This window comes from Carcharodon carcharias, chromosome 16 (genome assembly GCF_017639515.1).
Source record: "Carcharodon carcharias isolate sCarCar2 chromosome 16, sCarCar2.pri, whole genome shotgun sequence".
Classification (NCBI taxonomy): Eukaryota; Metazoa; Chordata; class Chondrichthyes; order Lamniformes; family Lamnidae; genus Carcharodon; species Carcharodon carcharias.
This window is the reverse complement of record NC_054482.1, coordinates 108,233,753-108,251,652: the sequence shown is the minus strand read 5'-3', so window position 1 is coordinate 108,251,652 and position 17,900 is coordinate 108,233,753. Positions and strand designations below refer to the sequence as shown.

Here is a 17,900-nt window from a genome sequence, read left to right as displayed (position 1 = left end):
CCAAGGTGCCATTCTATTCCATTTAGTCAGTTTGACATCACTCATGGGCTATACACAGTCATGCTGTGATACAACATCCAGCCCCATTGTAAATCTGTGTGTGACAACCACTGCTTCAATTGAAGCTAGAGCTGTCTATCAAAAAGATTGCAAAAATTCAGGGCCCTACTCTTCGGTTCTCCTGGCCACCGAAGAGTAGGGCCCTGATTCTTTGCAATCCTTTTGGTAGACAGCTCTAGCCTGTAACCAGGAGCCTGTGCTATATATTTGATAGCCTTCATTAATTATTCTGGAGCTGAGGTAACTGAAAAGGTTAGTGGTCAGTTTGATGGTCAGTGTTAGGACAAGTGGAGCATCTTTGCTGTTTTTGTTATAAGAATGGGAAAGGCTTGTCATTTGTATTTGTAAAGCACACAGAGGCATGTTAGATGCCTCAAAAGCACAGGCATGGTAATGTAATAGTTATGGTCCTGTGCTCACAAATGAGAGTTCAAATCCCACATGGTAATTAAGAGGAAAATGAGCAATTAAATACCATGAAACTTTGGTTATTTTTGGTTACATATCGATCTGTTATAAGTCCAATTGGTTCACAACTTTTTAAAAATTCATTCACGAGACATGGACTCCACTGGCCGGTCCAGCATTTATTGCCCATCCCTAGTTACCCTTGAGAAGGTGGTGGTGAGCTGCCTCCTTGAACCACTGCAGTCCATGTGGTGTAGGTACACCCATAGTGCTGTTAGGGAAGGAGTTCCAGGATTTTGACCCAGCGACAGTGAAGGAACGGCAATATATTTCCAAGGCAGGATGGTGAGTGACTTGGAGGGGAACTTCCAGGAGGAGGTGTTCCCAACTATCTGCTGCCCTTGTCCTTCTAGATGGTAGTGCTCCTGGGTTTGTAAGGTGCTGTCGAAGGAGCCTTGGTGAATTTCTGCGGTGCATCTTGTAGATGATACACACTGCTGTAACTGTGCATCAGTGGTGGAGGGAATGAATGTTTGTGGATGTGGTGCCAATCAAGCGGACTGCCTAGATAGTTTTGAGCTTCGAGTGTTGTTGGAGCTGCAGTCATCCAGGTAACTGGGCAGTATTCCATCACACTCCTGACTTGTGCATTGTAGATGATGGACAGGCTTTGGGGAGTAAGGAGGTGAGTTACTAGTTGCAGAATTCCTAGCCTCTGACCTGCTTTTGTAGCCACAGTATTTATATGGCTAGTCCAGCTCAGTAACTGGTCAATGGTAACCCCCAGGATTTGATAATGGGGGATTCAGTGATGGTAATGCCATTGAACACCAAGGGGCAATGGTTAGATTCTCTCTTGTTGGAGATGGTCATTGCCTGGCACTTGTATGGCATGAATATTACTTACCACTTGTCAGCCCAAGCCTGGATATTGTCCAGATCTTGCTGCATTTGGACATGGACTGCTTCAGCATCTGAGGAGTTGTGAATGGTTCTGAACATTCAGCGAACATCCCCACTTCTGACTTTATGATGGAAGGAAAGTCATTGATGAAGCAGCTGAAGATGGTTGGGCTGAGGATACTATCTAGAGGAATTCCTGCAGTGATGTCCTGGAGCTGGATGACTGACCTCCAACAACCAAAACCATCTTCTCCCTTTGTGCTAGGTGACTCCAACCAGTGGAGAGTTTTCCCCCTGATTTCCATTGTCTCCAGTTTTGCTTGGGCTCCTTGATGCCACACTTGGTCAAATGCTTCCTTGATGTCAAGGGCAGTCACTCTCAACTCACCACAGGAGTTGAGCTCTTTTATCCATGTTTGAACCAAGGCTGTAATGAGGTCAGGAGCTGAATGGCCCTGGTGGAACCCAAACTGGGCATCAGTGAGCAGGTTATTGCTAAGCAAGTGCTGCTTGTTAGCACTGTTGATGACCCATTCCATTACTTCACTGATGATGGAGAGTAGACTGATGGGGCGGTAATTGGCGGGGTTGGATTTGTCCTGCTTTTTGTGTACAGGACATACCTGGGCAACTTTCCACATAGCTGGGTAGTTGTCAGTGTTGTAGCTGTACTGGAACAGCTTGGCTAGGGGTGCAGCAAGTTCTGGAGCACAAGTCTTCAGTGTTATTGCTGGAATGTTGTCAGGGCCTGTAGTCTTTGCAGCATTCAATGCCTTCAGCTGTTTCTTGATGTCACTTGGAGTGAGTCGAATTGGCTGAAGACTGGCATCTGTGATGCTGTGGACCTCTGGAGGAGGCCGAGATGGATCATCCACTCAGCAATTCTGGCTGAAGATCGTAGCACATGCTTCAGCCTTACCTTTCGCACTGATGTGCTGGGCTCCTCCGTCATTGAGGATGAGGATATTAGTGGAGTCTCCCCCTCCAGTGAGTTGTTTAATTGTCCACCACCATTCATGACTGGATGTGGCAGGACTGTAGAGCTTAGATCTGATCTGTTGGTTGTGGGATCGCTTAGCTCTATCACTTGCTGCTGTTTGCCACACAAGTAGACCTGTGTTTTCACTTCACCAGGTTGACATCTCATTTTTAGGTACTTGGTGCTGCTCCTGGCATGCCCTCTTGCGCCCTTCATTAACCAGGCATGATGGTAATGGTAGAGTGGGGGATCTGCCGGACTATGAGGTCACAGATTGTGTTCGAGCACAATTCTGCTGGTGACCCACAGCGCCTCATGGATGCCCAGTCTTGAGTTGCTAGATCTGTTCAAAATCTATCCCATTTAGCACAGTGGTAGTGCCACACAACACGATGGAGAGTATCCTCAATGTGAAGGCGGGACTTTATCTCCACATTGACAGTGTAGTGGTCAATCCTACTGATACTGTCATGGATAGATGCATCTGCATCAGGCAGTTTGATGAGGATGGAGGTCAAGTGTGTTTTTCCCTCTTGTTGGTTCCCTGACCACCTGCCGGAGACCCAGTCTAGCAGCTATGTCCTTTAGGACTCGGCCAGCTCAGTCAGTAGAGGTGCCACTGAGCCAATCTTGGTGATGGACGTTGAAGTCCCCCACCCAGAGTACATTCTGCACCCTTGCCACCCTCAGTGCATCCTCCAAGTGATGTTCAACATGGAGGAGCTCTGATTCATCAGCTGAGGGGGGGCAGTACAGGGTAAATCAGCAGGACGTTTCCTTGCCCATGTTTGATCTGATGCCATGAGACTTCATGGGGTCTGAAGTCAATGTTGAGGACTCCCAGGGCAACTCCTTCCTGACTGTATACCACCTCTGCTGGGTCTGTCCTGCCAGTGGGACAGAACATACCCAGGGATGGTGATGGTGGTTTCTGGGACATTATCTGTAAGGTATGATTCCATGAGGATGACTATGTCAGGCTGTTGCTTGACTGGTCTGTGAGACAGCTCTCCCAATTTTGGCACCAGCCCCTAGATGTTAGTAAGGAAGGCTTTGCAAGTTCGACAGGGCTGCAATTGCCGTTGCTATTTCTGGTTCGTAGGTCAAAGCTGGGTGTTCCAACGTCTATTGTGAAAACTCAATGAATTTGACAGGCTATTTGACTATGGGGGGCATCATGACCAATGTTGCCCTCAGCCAATGTCCAAGACGTGCACTTTCCAGAAGAGATCAGTGGATATTGGTGAGAGCAGAAGGTCAGTTGATCTTCTCCCCAACTGAATTGCTCAAGAGTTTGAACACCCTGACTGTTCATCTGAATGAAATCAACAGAGAGCAACAATGAAGCCTAAAACATTCAGGACTCTATAGCTTTGTGGGCGAGAATTCATGTTTTTCCTACCCTTTGAGTGACACACTGCCTGGTTTCTCCCCTAAATAGCTTTAATTTTAAGGTTAATGCCCTTGTTCTGGATTCCTTCAACAGAGGAAACATTTAAACTTTGATCTATCTTCTAAACTCAAGAGAATATAAGCCAGTTTTACACGTCCTCACTATTTAACCCTTTAAGCTCCAAAAAGGAAAGATAGGAAGTTTCTGAAACTACTGTTCCTCACTGTCAGAAAATGTTTCAGCTATGACAAGGAATTGCATTAAACATTTTGCATTTGCTGCAACAGGACACCAGTGCAGGAGTTCCACAGTGTAGTGTCCTAGGCCCAACCACCTTCAGCTGCTTCATTGAATGACCTTCTCTCCATCATAATCTCCAAAATGGGGATGTTCTCTGATGATTTCACAATGTTCAGCACCATTTGTGACCCCAGATTCTGAAGCAGCCGGCATCCATATGCGGCAAGACCTGGACAACATTTAGGCTTGGACTGTTAATTAAGTTGCAACTAACAGCCATCCACACAAGTGCCAGGCAATGACCATCTCCAACAATATAGAATCTAACTGTCCCCCTTGACATTCAGTGACATTACCATTGCTGAATCAACCACTATCAACATCCCGGGGTCTACCATTGACAAGAAACTGAACTGGACCAGCCATTTAAATACTGTGGCTACAAGAGCAGGTGAGAGACTGGGAATTCTGTGGAGAGTAACTCTGCTTCTGATTCCCCAAAGCCTGTCCACCATTTACAAGACACAAGACAAGAGAATGATGGAATACTCTCCACTGGCCTGGTTGAATGTGATTCCAACAACACTCAAGCTCAACACCATTCAGGACAAAGCAGTCATCTTGATTGGCACCTTTCTACCAACTTAAACATCTGCTTCCTCAGCGTGTACTATATATAAGATGCACAGCAGCAACTCACCAATGTTCCTTCAACAGTACTTTCCAAACTCATGACTTCTACCACCTAGAAAAGACAATAGCAGTAGGTGCATGAGAACACCACTACCTGCAAGTTCCCTCCAAGCCACATATACAATCTTGACTTGGAACTACATCGCCATTCCTTCACTGTCGAAGGATCAAAATCCCAGGAACTGCCTTGTCAACAGCACTAACCTACACCAAATGGACTTCAGCCACTCAAGAAGGTGGCTTACCACCACCACCTTCTCAAGGACAATTAGGGATGGGCAACAAATGCTCGGCTTGCCAGCGATATCCATGTCCCGTAGAAGAAATACTAAAAGGTCTATACTGGTGTTTATGCTCCATATGAGCATTCTCCCAACTTTCACCACCTAACCTTATCAACATATACTTCTATTCATTTCTCCCTCAAGTATTTACCTAACTTCACTTTAAATGAAAAAAAAATCTGGAATATAAAGCTAGCCTCAGTGATCGCCATGACAACGATCATTGATTGTGGTAAAAACCCATCCCGTTTACTCATGTCCTTTAGGGAAGGAAATCTGCCGTCCTTAGCTGGTCTGGTCTGGTCTACATGTGACTCCAGACCCAAGCAATGTGGTTGACTCTTAAATGCCCTCTGAAATGGCTGAGCAAGCCACTCAATTCAAGGGTAATTAGGAATGGGCACCAAATGCTGGCCTTGCCTGCGACGCCCATATCCCATGAAAGAATAAAGAAAAAAAATGCACCTTAACTGATCCTTGTGGTCGCAAGTTCCACATTCTAACCACTCTCTGGATGAATAAGTTCCTCCTGAATTTCCTGTTGGATTTATTAGTGATCATCTTATATTTATGGCCCCTAATCGGGGCTCACCTATAGGTGAGAACATCTTCTTTGTGTCTATGCTATCAAAGCCTTTCGTAATCTTGAAGACCTCTATCAAGTCGCCCCTCAGTCTTTTCTTTCCTAGAGAAAAGAAACCAGCTTCTTCAATCTTCACTGGTAGGTAGACATTACTCTTGAAATGAATCCCAGTGCTCTCTTGGTTTATTTTTAAATGACCTTATCAATCTGTGCCACTGCTTTTATGATTTAAGTATCTGTGCCCCCAGACTCTCAGTTCCTCCATTTCATTTAAAGCCTTATTTTCCAAGGAATCTGTGACCTCTTTATTCTTCTTATCAAAATGTACCTACCTTACACTTATCTATTTGGAAGTTCATTTGCCAATTAGACCCATTCAAGTTTATTAATGTCTTCATGTATTTCATCCCACACTCTCCGTTAGCTACATCCTCAAATTTGGTGTCATCCACAAATTTTTGAAATTGTACTTCTGATTCCCAAGTCCAAATTGTTTATCTAATTAGCCAACAACAGTGGTGCCAGCACCAATCCTTGTGGAACACCACTTCCTGCCTTTTGCCAGTCTGAGTAACCACCTTTAGCCCCTGCTCTGGTTTCTGTTTTGTAGCCAGCTTTATTTCTATTCTGCTCCTTGTCCACTGGCTCCACATGTCCTGACCTTAGTCATAGGTGGCACTTTACCGAAGACCTTACTGTTATTCCTTCAAAAAATTCAATAAAGTTGGTTAAGCATGACCTTCCCTTTTGGAATCCCTGCTGACCATTATATTTTCATTTTCAAGATGTTTTTCTATTACATCTTTGAGTAAGCATTCCATTATCTTTCCCATACTGATGTTAAGCTAATTGGTTTATAGTTCCCTGGACTTAATCTCCTTTTATGAATATAGGAATCACATTAACTGTCCTAAAGCATATTATTCCTTTCTCTAATGAACTTTATATATAAACAGTGCCTCCATTATCTATTCCCAAACTTCTTTTAATGTATATGGAAACATCAGTCAGCATCAATAAGGACCAGGTCTCTAAGCTTAATTACCTTATTCATTATCACTTCCCATTCTATCTTAAATGTCTTTATATATTTTTTGGTCACTTCTTCTAATGTCATGTCCACTATGTTAGTTTCCCTGGTAAATACTGAGGCAAAGTAATTATTTAACATTTCTGCCATTCTGCTCTCATTATCTATGAGTTTAGCATATAGTTGTTTGGTAATACAGAACTTGAGTATTGCCGAAAAAAGAGACATGTCTAAGCTTTTCATCTTACACTCATCAGGACACCTCGCAAGAATACCAATGTAAGAGGAAAACAACAATTTGTACTGTATGTGAAGAGAGAGTGCTGATTGATTGGCAACACCACTTGCTAACAAATCAGCACTCTTTTCGCATACAGTACAAATTGTTGTTTTCCCCTTATTTGGTATTCTTGCGAGGTGTCCTGATGAGTGTAAGATGAAAAGCTTCGACGTGTCTCTTTTATCAGCAATAATTTAGCATATGTATCACTTTGTGGCCCTATGCCTGTCTTTAATTATTTTTCTTATTCATGTATCTGCACTATTATCATCATTATTATTTTACATTACATTCCTTCACAATTCAATTTTATAGTTTTTCCTTGCCTTCCTATTTATTTTCTTACTTCTTTCTGAACTATTTTGTATTTCCTTTCTTCATGCTCTGCTTTATTGGGAATGTACTTAAGCGTTTGTCTTTTTCTTCAGTTTCAATGTTGCCACATTGCTCTATTCATCCATAGTGTGAAATTAATGATTTTTCGTCAGTAAATGTTTCTACTTTACTTTTCCTGGTTCCATTTTGATCCCTTAAAACTACTTCCCATGTGCCCCCCCTCCCCACCAACCCCCCCCCCAAATTTATTATTTTTGTCTTTATCTTATGTCCTTCTCAATCTTTATTTTAAACCTATTACATTTTGATTACTATTGCCTAGATGTTCCCTACTTCTAAATTGACATCTACTTACATTTCTGTAAGTGTTAGCCATGGCTCCAAGTCAGAAGGTTCTGGGGTCAAGTCTCACTCTGGGAGGCCTGAGCACAAAGTCTAGGCTGACACTCCAGGGCAGAGCTGAGGGAGAGTTGCACTGTTGGAGGCGCAGTCTTTCAAAAAGATGCTAAAACTAAGGACTTGCCTGCCTTCTCAGGTGAACATAAAAGATTCCAAGGCATTATTCTGAAGAAGAGCAGGGGGGTTATTCCCGATGACTTGTTGAAAGTTTAGCCCTCAATGAAATCGGTAAAGTGGATTATCTGGCCATTATCTCAAGGCTGTCTGTGAGGCCTTGCCGTCCATGGATTGTCTACTGTTTTTCTTACATTCCAACAGACTATTTTTGGAGATTTAAAATAAAGTCAATCTTATAAGTTGCATTGTTCAGGTACAGCAGCATGGTGATTATGCGACTATTCTGGGAGCCTGGACTAATAATCCAGAATGTGAAATTAAATCCCGTCATGGCAGTTTCATAATTTGAATCAATTAAAGGACAACAAATTCCAGCCATGTCCCCATTCTGAAAACAAATAATGAAAAAATGGTTATGTTTCCCAAATATTATTAATTCCTTTATAGGTTTTTTCTATGTTCTGGTGAGCAGGGATGTTTTACTTAGAGTTTCAGTTGGCTGATCATAGAACTGGAAAAATAATCATGGATGAAGATACATTTGACTGGACTCCATTTTAAGCTCTTAAATTTCAGAAGAGTGATTTGTTAACATTTAATGTCAAGGTCAGACTTTTGTCTGGTGATTTGCTTAATCAACCACTGGTCAACACATCACCTTCAGAATTAAGGACTTCCAGGCATTGACTGACAGTAACACTGCAGAAGTACAACTAAAATATAACCTGAAACTTCAGCATCTTCTTAGTGTCTGAGCACAATGATGGAGCATCATAGTTAGACACTTGGTCTTCCTGCCCCTCCCCCCAACCACCCCCCACCCCCACTTTAACATAAGTTGTCAATCAATCGTGTAATCTTCTGGAAGCCGCATTCTCACCAACCCTATTGAGCAATCAAAACCAGCCCTGGAGATCACATTTATCATTTTCTTCTAACCCCTCTAAAAGTCATTTAGGGAGAGCTGGTGGCAGTGGAAATGTCACTGGACGAGTAATCCAGAGGCCCAGGCTAATGCTCTGGTGGAATTTAAATTCAATTAATAAAATCTGGAATTGGAAGTCAGTCTCTGTAATGGTGACCATACTGTTGTGACCCACCTGGTTCACTGACGCCCTTTAGGAAAGGAAATCTGCCATCCTTACCTGGTTACCTGGTCTGGCCTATGTGTGACTCTAGACCCACAGCAATGTGGTTGACTCTTAACTCCCCTCTGAAATAGCAAGCCACTCAGTTAAAGGGCAATTAGGAATGGGCAACAAAAGCCAGCGATGCCCACATCCCATGAAAGAAACAGAACTCTTTGCTGAGGCATAGTCCCACAGGTATCGACTGCCTTTCCCTGCCTCATGCTTTGTCCTGGATGGTGTCAAACTTCTGAAGTGTTGTTGGAGCTGCACTTATTTAGGCAAGTGGAGAGTATTCCATCACACTCCTGATTGGAGCCTTGTGGATGGTAGACAAGCTTTGGGAGTCAAGAGGTGAGAAACTCACTGCACAATTCCCAGCCTCTGACCTGCTCTTGTAGCCACAATATTTATATGGCTGGACCAGTGCAGTTTCTGGTCAATGATAACCCCAGGAAGTTGATGGTGACGGATTCAGCAATGGTAATGCCATTGAGAGACTGATTCACTTGCCACTTATTAGCCCAAGTTTGAATGTTGTCCAGGTCTTGCTGCATGCAGGCAAGGATGCCTTCGGTACATGAGGAGTTGTGATTGGCACCAAACACTGTGTGATCATCAGTGAACCTTCTCATTTCGGACCTTTCAATGGAAGGAAGGTCAATGATGAAACCGTTAAACGTAGTTGGGCCTAGGATGCTACCAACATTTACATATGTTGACTTGAATTGATGCTTTGTAAATATTATGTATACACTTAACGTGTTTGTGCAAAATCCCCTTGTCTGCTATTTAAATGGATTTGCTATCCAAAAAATATTTGTACATAAATATTCAAGCTGAATGATTTCCAAGACCGTGCATTTCTTTCATGCATTTGGGTTTATTGCAATGTGCAGTCTCTTCCCCACCCCCAGCACTAGCTGACCTTCTGTGGCATTGCTCATGGTATTCTTGGTTCTGGAGCACGGCTGTGATGTCTAACTGGCCTGTCCCTCGAGAGCCACTGCTCAAGAGATTGCAGTCCAACTAAACACATCTGCAGGGCATCTGGAGACAAATTGCTGATTAAAGTTTCTGTAGGTAGGTGGCCATTTGTAAATTCCTGTCTCCGGTCCTTGCAGTTGAGGCAGGGCGCAGGTTATCAGAAATCATGGAAACATTAACCAGGAGGAAGTGAATGGCTTTTTTTTAACCTTACATACTTTATTTTCCAATTTTAACAAGCGTGACATTTCAAGTTGATGCAGTATGAAATGAGATAGGCGCAAGTTAAATGCCTATTTTTGTACGCATGGATGTAATGATTTCTTCAGTGTACATTCCCTTTAGTATAGAAGGTCTAATTGAGGTGTTCAAGATGACCATAGGATTTGTTAGGGTAAATAGAAAGAAAAACTATTAACTTCTGGTGGGAGAACATCCAGAACGAGGGGCCATAACCTTAAAGTTAGAGCTAGGCTGTCCGGGGTGACATCAGGAAGAATTCACAAAGGTTGGTGAAAATTTGGAACTTGATCCCCAAAAAAGCTGTTGAGACTGGGTGTCAGCTGAAAACGTCAAAACTGAGATTGATAGCTTTTTGTTTGTTATTATATTAAGGGTTATGGAGCCAAGGTGTGTATATGGAGTAAAGCAGATAAGACATGTTCTAATTGAATGATGGAACAGGCACAAGAAGTTGATTTGCCTATTCCTTTGATAAAGCTTCCAACTCTGTGAAACTATGGAAAATGAAGAACTGGTTATTCAGACCAGCCAGCAGGGCCAATTATGAACTAGAAAAGTACTGTACGTACTCTTATGCATAATACAGGGGTAATTCCCCTGTCATTTTGATCTGCCTTGTTAGGCGAACTGATTGTCTGGAATATATTGAAATTACCCTGTTGCCAGCACACGTTGATATTCCCTTTAGATTTACAGTTGATTGGAATATGAACTCTATTTAAATTGGTCACGGATTTAATGTCGGTGGAGCACCAGAGTAACGTGCACAGCTGAAAGTCAAGATTTCCTGACATGTTGGGTAACTGATCATGTCTAATGGAATTATATTCAGATGCACGGGCTATTTTAGAAAACTGATGTAAAAGGGCAGTGACATGTGTCTGATAGGAATGTTGAACCTGGTACAGATTGGTGTCTGACACTGCTGCTGTTCATTTCTGTCATGACACCAGTCCACTTAATGAGTAACAATGTCATAAAACGTCAGCAGATTATTTACATTCTGGTACATAACATTTGTTTTATACTTTGGCTCCCTATCCAGTGACAATTCAACTTTAAAATTCTCATCCTTGTATTCAGGTCCTTCCCTTGTCTCAGCCCTCCTTATCTATCTAACCCGACAATCCATCAAGAACTCTGCATTCCTCCAATTCTGAGCATCCCCAACTTCCCTCTCACCTCCATTGGTGGCCATGCTTTCAGCCACCTATGCCCTCAGCTCTGGAATTCCCTCCCTAAATCTTTCCATGTCTCTACCTCTCTCTCCTTTAAGATGTTCCTCAAAATGCACCGCTTTGACCAAACTTTTCTTCCTCCGTCCTAATTTCTTAACTGACACAGTAACAAATATTGTCTCGTTATGCTCTTGTGAAGCGCTTTGGGACATTTGACTACATTGGAAGCCCTATATAATTGCAAGTTGTTGTTGGAAGTCTATTTTACCAATTTCAGTCTCCTCAAATGGCTCCCTTAAAGTCTAGATTAAACACTGTCATTTTGGCAAAAAGGCCATTTGTTTGTGATTAGCAATCCCGACCTTGGGACTTCCATTTGGCTGGACTTGTTGGTTCCACAAGCAATCTCCAGCCATCATCACACACCCACCCCTACCTCCACCCCCACCCCCCAGCTTTCTTCATCTGTGAGCCTAGGCATTGTGCTTCAGTAGGCTACTCAACTAGAGAGGATACCACTGTCCACTGCAATCACATCCTCAACCAGCATTCTAGTAGGCTCACTTTCTTCCCGCCTGGTGTCAGTGGATAATCAGTGGGAGTCCCTCCCCATCCCTAGTTCAGCCCCACAGAAGCCAGCTGTGGCCTATGTGCCACCTCTTGAGATTAGCTAACTTTAGCACAGACCTGCAATCAAATTTGTAAAGATCAACTCCACCAAAAACAGATTATCTAGTCTTTGATCTCTCTGCTGTTTGTGGGATCATGCGGTGCATAAAATGGCTGCCTCATTTGCTTACAAAGCAACAGCTTTGGGGCATCCCGAGGACTGTGATAGTTGCTATATAAATGTCAGTTCTTTCTTTAACTGGAGCATTGAGAGAGGGTCTGTGAAATGTAAAGCTTTTAAAGAGCTACATTGTGCCTTGACTTGTATTTGGTGAGAGATGAAGCTCCTGAATACAAAACCCTCCAGTTCAATATACAAGTCAAACACCTCAGAAAGATTCACAATAGAATTGTGAAAACCTCACTCTGTCTACTACAAAATCTACTTTGGGAAGCATTTATTAGTGAAAAGGTTTGTCCAGATAGAGACAGAGTGGTGTACATTTTTGAAGGTCCAAATAGACCTGTTTACTGGGAGATGTAAGCTTCAGACTGCATTGCCTCTCAATGGGTAAGGTGTGGACAATGGGGCACACAGTAGCAGTAATGATGATGATCTTGGTGCCAAGAACTGCCAATCTGCCCCTGGAGCTTCAGAGGCCGAAGGATCAGATCTTGAACACAGAGACATTCACAAATAAACAGGTAAGCTCTCAGCACATTGGAACTGGAGATTGGGATAATGAGGACAGGGCAACTAGAAAGATAACTAGCTCCTCTAGATGCAACTGGTCCGAGTTTCATTTTTGTGCCTATCTTGCTCTCTCCAACCCCCATTCTGTCATACAGTACAACTAGCTGAGTGTGAAGACTCTGCTGATTCTTTTCCCCAATTAAGGCTCTAGTGATTTCTCCATTATACCTGAGGCGAGACAACCTTTTCTCTGACACACCCACTTAAATGTCAAAAGTGTGAAGAATTGCAGACATTAACTACATCTCAGGATTGTGTCTTCTGAAGTTGCAGTGCTCTGGAAGAACATTGATATTATGTTGCAATGATATATTAAAAGTCTTGCATATAGGATACACTTGCTGTAAAAATGCCACTTACTACTGGTTTCTCTGTCACACCTTGTTCAATTGTTGGATCACTATAAATTAACGTGCCAGATAATACTTTGCGCATTAAATGGAATAACATTTTAACCGTTTATATATTTCCTTGCACCAAGCAATGCCCGGGGTGGCCTGCTAATAAATATATTTGAAGCAGCTACTTAAAAAGCAGAGTTTACCACAGAAACTTGTCCAAACTGTCTCCCAACTCTTCTAACATGATTTTATTCACACCTCCCTAAATCTCCTGCTCCTCCCTTTTATCACCCATCTCTGCCCTGCCTATGTTTTTAATAAAAGAAAAATATTGCTGAAAAAAGAGAGAGATTTTTTGTGTCAAAGCAAAATGCTGCAGATGCTGGAAATCTGGAAAAAAAAAACCCAGAAAATGCTGGAAAATCTCAGCAGATCTGGGCAGCATCTGTGGAGAGAGAAGCAGAATTAACATTAAGTCCAATATGACTTGTCTTCAGAATTCTGAAGATGAGTCGTATTGGATTCAATGTTAATTCTGCTTCCGTCTCCACAGATGCTGCGCAGACCTGCTGAGATTTTCCAGCATTTTCTGTTTTTATTATCTATGTTTTTGTTCCCTCGAGACTTTCAAATCCAATGCACTCCTGGCTGGACTTCCATCTTCTGCCCTCTGTGGACTTGAGCTCACCCAAAAACACTGCTCCTCACATCCTAACTTGCACCAGGCCCGTTCGCCCATCAACCCTGTCCTCACTTGACCTACATTGGCTCCTGGTCTGGCAAAACCTTGATTTTAAGATTCTCATCTCGATGTTGCAATCGCTTCATGGCCTCCCTCCCTGACCCTGTAACCTCCTCCAGCTCCAAGCAAACTTCCCAGAACTCAACATTCCTTCAACTCCGAACTCTTGTGCATCTTCCACAACCTTTACCCCACCACTGAGGCTGCGGCCTCAGCTGTCCAGGTCGGAAGCTTTGGAGTTCCTCCCTAAACCTCTCTGCCTTGCTACCTCTCTCTCTCCCCCTCCTCCTTTGTTATGCTTAAAAACAAGCATTTAGTCACTTGTCCGAATGTATCCATAAGTGGCTCTGTGACATTCTATTTGATAATACTCCTTTGGGATGTTGGGATATTTCTCATGCACTAAAGGTAACATCTGGTCCATGCGATCTATTGGAAAAGTTTTGATTGCCTGAGGGGTGGGGGGTGGGGGGGGGGGGGGGGGGGGGGGGGGGGGTGGGGGGGGGGTGTGGGGTGGGGGTCAAAGAGGAATTCCACAGAGTATTTTTTCCCCTTATTTGTCGTGGGTTATGGCGTTAGTGTTGGAGTGAGGGTGGGATAGGGGATGGGTGAGGGGACCAAAAGGTGTTTAGCCAAGATGGCCCAGCAATCATAATGTGCAAAGCAGTCTGGATGGATGGCTCTGTCCGTCAGTTTTGTGTGTTCTTATTAAAGGTGCTAGGCAAAAGCAAGTTGTTGTTGTGAGGACAGCTTAGAAGGGGATGTATAAGTATTGCTGTATGTGACACAGTATCAATTAAAGAACATGGTGAGGTTTGATCCATTGCCTTTTCAAGAGATGTAGCCCAGGAGCGCTTCATTTATTTAAAGAAATTTTAAAAATATTCTGGTCTCCTGGGTTGAAACACATCTCAGAAATTTGTAAGCTAAAAATATCCCTGATATTCCGGAAGGACTTTTTTTAAAAAAAAATGGAGACAATTGCCTCATCTTCATTCGGTTTGTGTGTGACATTCTCTGTGCTTTGTTACTTGGCTGAGTGGGTATTATATCGTTATCTGAGAAGGAAGAATGTACAGGTTACAGGGAGAAGACGGTGGGGGGGTTGTTGGTGGTGGGGAATGGTACTAGGCGAGTTAGATGGGTGGGGGGTGGGGAATGGTACTAGGCGAGTTATTCGTTTAGACAGCTGGCGCAGATGTGAGGGGCTAAATGGCCTCCTCCTGTGCCGACACAATTCCGTGATTCCGTGGTATCGCTCTCACCTCCAGGTTAGGTGGCTGAGAGTTCAAGTCCTGCGTCAGGGATTTGAGCGTATCAACATGGCATACCAGTGCAGCACTTGTGGAGTGCCACATTGTTGGAGGTGCTGTCTTTCCAGGTGGGACGTAAAACCGAGGCCCTGTCTGCTGTTTCATGCAGGTGGATGCAAAAGATCCCAGGGCACTATTTCGAAGTAGAACAGGGGACATATCCTGGTTAACCTATACCCTTCAACCAACGTAACTAAAAACATGTCGGCTGGCCCCTGTACCATCGTTTGTGGGATCTTGCCGTGCACAGATTGGGCTGCCGCATTCTGTACATTACAGCAATGACTACGCGTCAAAGAAAAAGTTAATTGGCTGTAAAGCGCTTTGGGGCGTGAAAGGCGCTATATAAATGCCACTTTCCATTTACGTTTGTTTTGTACATCAAGGAAGTGGGGGGTTGGGAAATAAATACCAACTGGTGACAGATATTTTGCACAATAAATCTATTCACCTCACGAGTCTCGGGGAAGGTGACAGGAGTGTTTGGGCGGGTTGAAGAGCTGTCAAAAGCGAGAACTCGTCTGCAGGGAAATAAAAGAGTGGAGGGTGGGGAAGAGGTGGATAAACTCCCAACGAAACGCTGGTACAGAACAGACCGCCACCGTGAAACACCAACCCCCTCCCCCCCGCCCGGGGTCGCTTCGAAATAGGGGACGGGGAACGCAGGTGAAACCTCGGGCGGTACAGGACGGGGCTTGAGCTGCTTCCCCGGGCTGGAGGTGTCCCCACACATACCCCCAGTCGGTGAGGCTGCCTGCGAGCTGATCCGAATCTTTAAATAAGGGCACCGAGAGGGAGAGATGGAGAGAGAGAGGGTGGGGGGTGGGGGGGGGGGTGGTAGAGGGGGAATTAGGGAGAGAGAGGGGAATTAGAGATAGAGAGAGAGGGGGAGGGAGATAGAAAGAGAGAGAGGGGGAAATAGAGAGAGAGAGGGAGATAGAAAGAGAGAGAGGGGGAAATAGAGAGAGAGGGAGATAGAAAGAGAGAGGGGGGAAATAGAGAGAGGGAGATAGAAAGAGAGGGGAAGATAGAGAGAGAGAGGGGAGATAGAGAGAGGGGAGATAGAGAGAGAGAGGGGAGATAGAGAGAGGGGAGATAGAGAGAGATAGAGGGGAGATAGAGAGGGAGATAGAGAGAGAGATAGATAGAAAGAGAGAGGGAGAGGGGGGGAGAGAGAGAGATGGGGGAGAGAGAGTGGAGATAGAGAGAGAGTGTGTAGAGAGATGAAGATAGAAAGAGAGAGAGGGGGAGAGAGGGGGGAGATAGAGAGAGGGAGATAGAGGGAGATAGAAAGAGAGGGGGAGATAGAAAGAGAGGGAGACAGAAAGAGAGAGAGAGAGGAGATAGAGAGAGAAGGGGGTAATCGAGATAGAGAGAGGGCGAGATAGAGAAAGGGGAGAATAGAGAGGGAGAGGAATAGAGAAAGGGGGAATAGAGAAGGAGAGAGGGGGAGACAGGGAGATAGAGAGAGGGAGAGAGTATAGGGGAGCTGACACCGCCAGCTGCTGTCCTCTTCGACAGGAGGGGTCATGTGTACCACGTTAGACATTTCTTTTCCAGCTCAGTCTGACTCGACAACCTCTTCCAAAAAAAAAATCAAGCCCAACCGTCCAGGCACATGTGTGATTTTAATTCTTAACTCATCTATTCCTTCACTTGCACAATCCAATATTGATAGCCACCTTCTGCCACCACCCCTCCCCTTCCCTGCCACCCGGATTTAAGTTGAACTTACCTTCCTCAATAGGTGAGCTTTGATTCTCTCTACAGTGGATCTTCGGGACGACGTGTGGTAAATCCAAAGAAGTTCTTAGACTAAAACGGGAGCTGCTGTGCAGATTTCAACCACCACTGACCACTCTCAATGTCGTTTGGGTAAAATTACGTCTCCCCCGTAGCAAGTTTCCATAAAAGTCCCGTTCGCTCACCGTCTACCGCATTCCATGCGATCCGGGGCATGGCTTCTTCAGCTGTTGCCTTTTAATATATTTCCGTAGCTCATGGACTCCTCACTCAGTCATTCACTCACTCCTGCCAGTGCAACTGATGTAACAAACTCATTGCTGCCTAAATCCTGCTGATAGGGAGAAAATCAGAAGTCCTACTGAACCACAGCAGCATTCCAAGCTGTGATGGAAAAGAATTTGCATTTGTATAGCGACTTTCACGACCACAACAGCATTCCAAGCTGTGATTGAAAAGAATCTGAATTTATATAGCGATTTTCACGACCTCAGAACGCCCCAAAGCACTTCAGGTCCAATTAAATATTTTTGAAGTGGAGTGACTGTTGTAATGTAGGAAAGGTAGGAGCTATTTTTAAGGACAGCAAGATCCCACAATCGTGTTTGAAGGATGAGATGATTTTTTAAAGCAATTGAGAGGGTGTATATTAGTTAGGATACTGGGGTGAACTCCCCCTGCATTTCTTCAAGTGAGTGCCATCTTTCATCCACCGGAGAGGGCAATTTATCTGAAAGAGGTCACCTCCAACAGTGCAGCACTCCCTCAAGTACTGCATTGGACTGTTGGTTTGAATTGTGTGTTCAAATCTCTGGATTAACTCATAAGGGAGGGTGCTCCCACTGAACGGACAATTCATCATGGTTGTTGCTCCCAGTATTGATGCCAATGCTTGATACGCTGGCATGAGAATACTCTGTGTCCATAATATGATAGAATTTACCGTGCAATTTGAGAGGAAAAAGCTGGAATCAGATGTAACAGTATTACAGTTGAATAAAGGCAACTACAGAGGCATGAGGGAGGAGCTGGCCAGAATTGACTGGGAGATGAGCCTAGCAGGAAAGACAGTGGAACAGCAATGCCAGGAGTTTCTGGGAGTAAGTTGGGAGACACAGAAAAAATTCATCCTTAGGAAGAAGAAGCATACTAAAGGGA

The 17,900-nt window shown here is 44.1% G+C and overlaps 1 protein-coding gene across 6 annotated transcripts in view; it reads right to left on the bottom strand.

Annotated features, from left to right (window-relative positions):
- The window catches only part of nexn (nexilin (F actin binding protein)), a 68,546-nt gene extending 51,469 nt beyond the window's left edge, over nucleotides 1-17,077 (bottom strand). The window contains exon 1 of one of the 6 annotated variants that reach the window (XM_041208671.1): nucleotides 16,735-17,077. The gene's annotated coding sequence lies outside the window, so the exon portion shown is untranslated. The remainder of the gene's footprint in view (nucleotides 1-16,734) is intronic. The other 5 variants (XM_041208670.1, XM_041208669.1, XM_041208667.1 and 2 more) reach the window with 5 other exon arrangements.
- Between the last annotated feature and the right edge of the window lie 823 nt (nucleotides 17,078-17,900).